Source organism: Cavia porcellus, unplaced genomic scaffold (genome assembly GCF_034190915.1).
Source record: "Cavia porcellus strain 051 isolate PalLab524CR breed Dunkin Hartley unplaced genomic scaffold, mCavPor4.1 scaffold_11, whole genome shotgun sequence".
In the NCBI taxonomy this organism is placed as follows: domain Eukaryota; kingdom Metazoa; phylum Chordata; class Mammalia; order Rodentia; family Caviidae; genus Cavia; species Cavia porcellus.
The window spans coordinates 128,226-135,695 of record NW_026947494.1 but is presented as its reverse complement, the minus strand read 5'-3'; the positions used below and the strand labels follow the sequence as shown (position 1 = coordinate 135,695).

Sequence of the window (7,470 nt, the reverse complement as noted above, 5' to 3'; positions counted from 1 at the left end):
TGTGACTTTTAAATCCCGATAGACTATTAACAAGGACCTCTGCCTTCCTTTTTAGGACATTTTCACCTTTCCCCTTCTCAGGGTGCTTTGTATGTTTTGGGTCTCATTAGCCCCTTTAGTTTTTAGATTAGGGGCTAGCCCATTGTCTATCTGAGTGTTGCTGAACATTTCTACTCCTGAGCTTGATCTTGAGCTGTACTCCTTTACTCACTAAAGTCATAGGGTTTTCCTTCCTTCCAGCTGTGTAGTTCTACACTGCCCAAAAGTGTCATAGCTTCCCAATCTATCTGTGGCTGCTGGATGAGTTGTCCCTATTTCTTTCCAGTTTCCTGTTGCATATAGCTTCATTTTCTCATCTTTGACTTTCAGTTTATTAACCCTCCTTTGGGTTGAGTGTATTTCCCATTTAAAGCACCTCCATGGAGCCAGTATCCTAATATGCTTTGCCTGTTTTTTTTAGTGTATATAATTGACTATATAAGTTTAATACATTATATAAGTGTATATAAGTAGAGGCAACTACTCTGAAGAGGTGCACACTGCTATAATTTGTCACCCTACTCCCTCATTCCACTGTCTACCCCATTTATCGAGGCTGCATTCCACTGTTTGCCCTGTTCATTGAGGCCTCTCTGCCACTGTTACTGGAATCCTGGTATCCTATGCTCTCTCTCTCTGGAATGTTCTTCAGCACTCCCTGTAGGGTTGGGTTGGTGGCCATGAAGTCCCACAGTTTCTCCTTGTCTTGGAAACATCTTATTTCTCCATTAATTTTGAGAGAAAGTTCTGGGTACATCAGTCTTGGTTGCAAATTATTTTCTTTCAGGGCTTGGATAATTTCTACCCAGGTTCTTCACAATTTGAGGGTTTGTGTTGATAAGTCTGTTGTTATTTTGATAATTTCCCACTTGTAGGTCATCTGCTTCTTTTCCCTGGCTGCTTTTAGTATTCTGTTCTTTTGGTGGATTTCTGGAATCTTGATTATTATATGTCAGGGTGTAGATCTGTTTTGGTTGTAGGTGGCTGGAGTTCTGTATGCCTCTTTTATCTGGATATCATTTCTTTTTCCTATGCTTGGAAAGTTTTCCTTTGATATATCTGTGAATATTCTTTGTAGCTCATTTTGGTTACTCCTGCTTCCTCGCTCATGTGCTTTATTCTTAAGTTATGTATCCTTTTGTCATCTTCTAGTCTTTGAATTGTTTCTTTCTGGTTCCTCATTTTTTTAAAGAGATCTTTTCTTTCATGATCATATATCATAAATCTCTCTTCAAGTTTCAAAAGGCTAACTTTAGTTTCTGTCAAGGCATTTTGACAGTTTTCAGTGCAGTTTTTAGTTTCCTGATAATCTCTTTGGTTATGTTTCATGTATTCTAGGTTATGTTTAAATTCTTCATAAGAGGTTTCTCTTTCTTTCCTGATTTCCTCCGTTCTTCCATCTGTGTCCTCTTGGGAGGGGCTTATCATTTTAATTAATCTCTTTATATCTTACCTCACTTGGATCAAAAGTACAGTTTTAAATTCGTCTCTCATAGAGAAGATATTTCTTTATATTGGCTGATGCTGTGTCTAGTATTGGATGGTTACTGTGCTGGTTCTGTTATGTATTACTTCTCTTGGGCTTATTTTCCAAGGTTGAGCAGCTGAAATTTTTTTTTATTTCTATCTCTTGTCATGTTTCTGGTTTATTTCAGACTGGTGTGTCCTAGGGGTCTCTGGCCCTCTCCATATTGCTTAGAGTCTTTCTGAAGCATGCTGAGTGGAGTTTTTGCTGCCCTTCCCAATTTCCTGTTATCTGAGGTACAGGCAGGGATGCAAGGATGGTCCAGGCTAGCATCCAGCCTCTGTGCCAGGCAATCCTCAAGTTAGGCTGTACCTTGTGGACGTCACAGAGTCACGACAATTTTGTATCTGCTTCTTGGGTCCCAAACAGAGGTGTAGTTCAGCCCCAGCAGACCCTGCCAGTTCTCTGTGCCAGGGGCAGGTCACTGATGTCACCATGGCACAGGGATTTGCCCAAATCCAAGGTGTCCCCCACCAGACCTCTCTGCGCCAGGGGCGAATATCTGATGTCACTGCAGCACCAGGCTCTGCCCAACTCCAAGATGTCCTCCACCAGTCCTCTGTGTCACTGATGCCGCTGTGGTGCCAGGCTCTGCCCAATTCCAAGTTGTCCTCTGTTGCGAGTGTCTAGTGCACTCTGAACGTCAGGAAGAGGCACACACACACACACCAAATCGGGACACGGGGGGTGCAGCGTGGAGAAAAGAAACAGCAGAGAGAAACAGCAATTGCAACTGCACTGCACTGCACTGCACACTAAGTCTTTATTCCAGGATTCTTATATAGTAAACCGGGTCAACTCACAGAGCACAGACAATTATCTTGAAAAAGCATTCTTTGTGACAAGATTTGTGACCAACTACAATGTTTATCTCTACTCTCTAAGTTAAACAAGCAAAATCAGTTCTTCTAACCCCACTAACCCAGGAGGAACTCCATTAGCCCAAGAACGCACTCCATTAGCCCAAGAATGCTCTTAATTATGTTTGTTCTTTCTAGCCACCTGAAGGTCGGCCACCTCCTCATGACTCTGCAAACAAAGCCAAGTCACACAGTATGGGTTCAGAGGGGGGGAACATGTTCCCTCACTGGGGTCGGGCCTTCCTGCCCTGTCTCTGTCCTGCATACCAGGGGCTATTGTTTATTGCAGGTCACGAGGGGGCCAGAGCCTCAAAGTAACTCCTCATCCTCCACACTTCCTCCCTTTTTATTTTTTAAGAACAATTTCCATAAGACCAGATTATTTGTAGCATTTCATCTTATGCAGTAAAAATACACAAGAACTATGGCAATGAGAGCTATAATCAAGTTAAGTCCCATGCCACTTAAAGTGTGGGTAAAGCTTTGCCAAATTCCTTTAGGGTCCAGCCCTTCCAAGGAATGAGCAAGCAATTGAGCAAATTGTGCCAGAGATTCATCATCACTGTGCTTTGCAAAATCTTTGTCAATTTGATTATGCAAAGATTCTATTTCCTCCTGGGCAGAAGTGTTTCCATTTAGATACATTTTAATCATTTCCCATTCATGTTTTGTTTGATTATATGGCCGTTGTGTTATACAGAAAGTAGTTGAATTCCAATCACATTTTATTGCAGGTCACGAGGGGGCCAGAGCCTCAAAGTAACTCCTCATCCTCCACAGTCCTCCAGCCAGCGACAGCAGCCACAGGACCCAGTCCCTAGTACTCACTGGGACTCAATGCTGATCTTCTTTTTGGGTTCACTGCACACTGTGCTGTGTGTCTTCACTGCATTCCCAGCACAGCATGGATTGCTCATAAAACTGCGGTGTCCAGCTTCAGAGCCCAGGAGCTTCACACAGTCTCCTCCAGCATGGCCAGATGGCTTTGGCTGCTTCACAGGGCCCCAGGCCTCAATTTCCAGCAGTAGCCAAGAACCAATAAAGTTTTTCCCCTTGGATCCATGGCTCCCTGTGCCATATCCTCCTGTTAAGGGTTCAGGATTTGCTGACTCCCATTATTGGCAGCCCAAGTCTCAGCACAAACTTGGATGTCTGGGTACACCTAGTAAGCCCAGAATAGGGCTCAGTGAGCATGATGGGCTTCAGCTCTCCACTGTGCTTTTCCTTCTTCTTCCTAGTTTTATTTTTCCCTTTGGTTATCGCCTTGGTTAATAAGAATTGTTATCCATTCATCTGGCCCCCTCCATGTTGTCATATTCTAGCATCTGATCTGATTTCTCCATAGAGAGTCTGCACCAAGCCCCCTAGTCACCATCTCCCCCACTGCCCCTGGTCTCCTTCTTCTTCAGATTCCAAAGTTGAGCCCTGATTCATTTTTCAAGTGTGTGAGAACAAAACTGTAAAAGATTTCACACACTAAGATATAGTTGTGTTAAAATCAAATGATTACATTTTCAAGAGATTCATGCTAGCAGGATGATTGCTACGAATATTTCCTATGAACATACTCAGGTGTTCTAAGTACACACCCTGATATTGTAAGGTTAATAAACTTTTCATTTCTCACCAGTGATGGCAGGATCAGTTAGTAACCTACTGGAGTTTACTCACTGAAAAGAATGTGCTATTCAACAAGCCCTCAGTCCAGAACAGCATCTGATGTGTAATTCAATGTATTTATTATTGTGAGTGCACACACAAAGAGAATACACTTTGAAATTTGCATAAAATAATTATTTAAAGGATGAAAACCTGTGTATACTATCATCTGATAATAAATATGATTATCTTATGTAATAGATATTTATTTTGCTGAAAATATGTAATGCAGTTTAATTTATTTATTCATATTTGCAACACAATATTATAATTCCCTTCAAAATTCACCCTGCAATGACAGAATTCAAATGTTCATATGATCCATTGATGGTATGGAAATATTTAAATTAATAAACTGTAAAGTACATTTTGTTTTACCCATATTACCTATCTCCCATCTATCACCATCTATCTTTCTATCCACCTATCTATGTCAATGTGAAGTGAAACTTTTCTATATAGAGATGTGAACAATGAATGTCATTCTTACAATTATTTACATACACATAAAGGTTAAAACACTTTCAAGACAGTCACAGAAAGAATCTAAGTCCACTGAAAATCTAAAAGATTGGAAATCAATCCAAATTGGAGACTTGTCCTTTTATTTGTTCATTATCTGTCACTTTTGGTATCCAATAGATATAAAATTACAAGTATTCAAAGTTAAATATTTTCTACCCATGCACCACATGTATGTTTCAGTGTTGCTTGTCAGCTCTCAATATAGTGGGAAATGTTCATAAATTAATATGAAAAAGCAAGGAGAGCATGTCCTATTGCCATTTGGGAATTATAGAGTGGTAGAAAGCACAGGAATTGGGATAAGAATGAATCTTGACTTTGGTTTCCAGAGCAAAATGTGATCATTTCTGTAGACATGGCCATATGTGGGCCACATGAAGCCTTGTGTGTTTTTTACTAGGCTGGAAATTTTTTTAATTCCTCCATGGGTGTCTGAGAGATGGGTGATAGATAGATGATAGACAGACAGACAGATCTGTTTCTATCTGTGCATCAACTTTCAGCATCAAGAGTTTCTTAGGGGCCCAGGTTTATGACAGTGGTCAAATGCTTTTCATTTTCCACTTGCATGTGCATCATACTTGAACACTTTTCCTGAGAGCAAAGGTAGAGAATGCAAACTTGAATATTCAGTAAAGATTAGAAAATAAAAGTCATTTTTTTACTAACTGCAATGCATATAAGAGGGAGATCTGTATATTTTTTTCCATTTTGCAGGGCAGTGATTCTCAGTTGTTTTATGCATGAGAGGAAGTACTGCACAATTACAATCAGACCAAACCAGAAGATGTTAAAGTGTGATTCATACTGAGTGTGAGTGCACTCCAGGCTGCAAACACGCATGTACTTTCTTCATAGTACATAGATCACAGTACCCTCCAGTTTTAGAATCTGGCCCTTGGTGAGTTTAACTCCAGACCAAAGTCTAGGAGGAGCAGAATAGGAGACCAAGAAGCCACTACTCAACCTCAGGAGCAATTCTGTGTGCAGTTAACATCACAAGGGTGCTGCTGACTTGTGTGACATGGTTGATTGCTTGCCTGTAGCTTAAGTCTGGAGCTGCCACTATGATTTCCATTGTGCAGTTTGTCATTCTCTTTTTATTTAGGAAAAAATGTAAAAATGTTTTACAATAAAAGTAACTATTTGACTTGTAATGTCATTCATTTTGACATATTCTCTGAACATTCTTTGGGATAATAGACACATTCAGGTAGGTGTGTTTCACTTGTTTACACTTGTTTAGCTACACTGTAGTAATATATTAATATCTATCATATTTCAAAGAATATTTGGAGGCATGTCACATAGAAGATTCCAAAACACATCCAAATTTCTGTGTATATTCTTCATATCTATGGAATTGTGTATCATAGTTAAATTTTAATACATGGGTCACTTGTAAAAAATACATTTTACATTCAAACAATTTGAATTGGAAAATGTGGATATATCTTACTTATACTACCTTTGCATAAATATCCCTGATGTGATAATATTTGAAATCTATCTTATTGAGAATAAACATTCTGATAAATTCAGATGGAGAAACACAAATTCTCAGTGGTGACTGACTTCATTCTGCTGGGCATCACAGATCTTCCCGAGCTGCAGAATCCACTCTTTATGCTGTTCCTTGTCATCTGCCTGTCTTCACTGGTGTGCAACTTGGGCATGATCTTCCTCACCCAGGTGGACTCCAGGCTGCAAACACACATGTACTTTCTTCATAGGCACATGGCTCTCAGTACTATTGGCTATTAAACAGCTGTGGGACAAAATTGCTGGTAAATTTTTTGGCAGATAAAAATAAAATCTCCTATCATTCCTGTGCTACACAGCTGGCTTTCTTTCTTGTTTTTGTTGGTAGTGAGCATTTTATCCTGTCTGTCATGTCCTGTGACTGCTGTGTGGTCATTTGTAACCCTCTCCTCTACACAGCTCTCATGTCACCAAAAGTATATTGGGTACGAGTGGCGATTCCTTATGTCTACACACATTTGTTTCTCTTCTAATTACCATACAGATTTTCACTTTGTCATTTTGTGGATACAATGTCATAAATCATTTCTACTGTGACTGTATACCTTTGATATCCTTGCTTTGCTCAGATACTCAGGCAGTTGAATTTATAATCGCAGCATTTGCAGGTTTTAATTTGATATCCTCTCTTCTGGTGGTCCTTGTGTTCTATCTGCTCATTCTAGAAGCCATTCTCAAGATTAACTCTGTGAAGGGCAGGTACAAGGACTTCTTTATCTGTGGGTCCCTCTTGACCAGGCTCACAGTGTTCTATGGAACTTTGATATTTATGTATGTGCAGCCCAAATACAGTGACTCCAGTGATACTGAAAAAATGTCTTCCATGTTTTATACTTTGATTATTCCACTGTTGAATTTTTTGATCTTCAGCTTGAGGGAAAAATATGCCATACAAAAGACATGGAAAAAGCTGTCCTATGTCATTTCTTAAAGGATGCATACTGTTCAAATATTTGAAATTAAGTCAGGTTAGGAACCTGCCATGTTTCCCTCCAGAGTGTGGAAAGAGTGCATTCAAAGTTTGATCTTCTTTGTACTAAGCACCTAAATGATTGTAGTAAAAATTAAATAAACCATAAAAGACTTTTTCTCCCTAAAGGAAACAGTTGAGTTTTAACATAAGAATTGAGAAAATTTCTGGAATAATAGAAGTCAATAGATGTCAGAATAATATGGAAGAGTTTTACATTTTTAGGGAATAAGGTAGAATAGTAGAAATTTTTAAGTATTTTATGGCATTCTCAACTATTAGAAATGTTTACAGGATCTATGTTTGACTTTATGTATGTGTTTCTGATTTTTTAATCCCATTTTATTTGT

The 7,470-nt window shown here is 39.3% G+C and overlaps 1 pseudogene; it reads left to right on the top strand.

Moving 5' to 3' along the window:
- Nucleotides 1-6,150: 6,150 nt before the first annotated feature.
- On the top strand, nt 6,151-7,081 carry LOC100717230 (olfactory receptor 8K3-like; annotated as a pseudogene).
- Nucleotides 7,082-7,470: the final 389 nt, after the last annotated feature.